An 849-nucleotide genomic window follows, 5' to 3' on the forward strand; every position below is an offset into this window, starting at 1 on the left:
GAGGTCGTGGGTTCGGATCCCACCGGCGGCATGGTTGTTTTTTCTGCTGCTTTATAAGTAATTTTCTTTAAGCGATTTATTAATCTAAGTAATATTATCCCACTGATAAGCATAACACATAAAAAAAATTAACGTTCCCCTGTGCGCCTTGGTTTAGGTGACTGTTGGCTCCCTTCATAAATTTGTCAAACGGGCCCATCATTTCATTTAACTTGTCTGCTAATAGCTTAACGAGGGTCTCGGTTCTGGCAGTCTTGATGCCAAAGGCAGCATAAGAGGGCACTCGCACAGTTTCCGCCCTCGCCGTTAGATGACGTTCTACGTCACGCTCGCGGTATTACAGGACGTGCTACGTCCGCCGCTATGGTCCAGGGTGGCGCTGGTGAACACTCTCAAGGCTCGCTTACACCCAGTAAACACAAATACCCACGAGAGCAGCAGATTCGACAGCCGTCGCCGTAGCTCAGTTGGTAAGAGTACCGGACGCAATATTCGGAGGTCATGGGTTCGGATCCCACCGGCGGCATGGTTGTTTTTCTGCTGCTTTATAAGTAATTTTCGTTAAGCGACTTATTAATCTAAGTATTATTATCCCACTGATAAGCATAACACATAAAAAAATTAACGTTCCCCTATGCACCTTGGTTTCGGTGACTGTTGGCTCCCTTCATAAATTTGTCAAACGGGTCCTCATTTCATTCAACTTGTCTGCTAATAGCTTAACGAGGGTCTCGGTTCTGGCAGTCTTGATGCCATAGGTAGCAGAAGAGGGCTCTCGCGCAGTTTCCGCCCTCGCCGGTAGATGATGTTCTACGTCACGTTCGCGGTATTACAGGACGTGCTACGTCC

At 47.5% G+C, this 849-nt stretch overlaps 1 non-coding gene across 1 annotated transcript; it reads left to right on the plus strand.

The window, feature by feature from the left end:
• Positions 1 to 452: 452 nt before the first annotated feature.
• On the plus strand, positions 453 to 526 carry TRNAL-CAA (transfer RNA leucine (anticodon CAA)). Its single transcript has one exon. It is a non-coding gene; the product is annotated as a tRNA-Leu (tRNA).
• Positions 527 to 849: the final 323 nt, after the last annotated feature.

This window comes from Amblyomma americanum, chromosome 6, assembly GCF_052857255.1.
Source record: "Amblyomma americanum isolate KBUSLIRL-KWMA chromosome 6, ASM5285725v1, whole genome shotgun sequence".
NCBI lineage: Eukaryota > Metazoa > Arthropoda > Arachnida > Ixodida > Ixodidae > Amblyomma > Amblyomma americanum.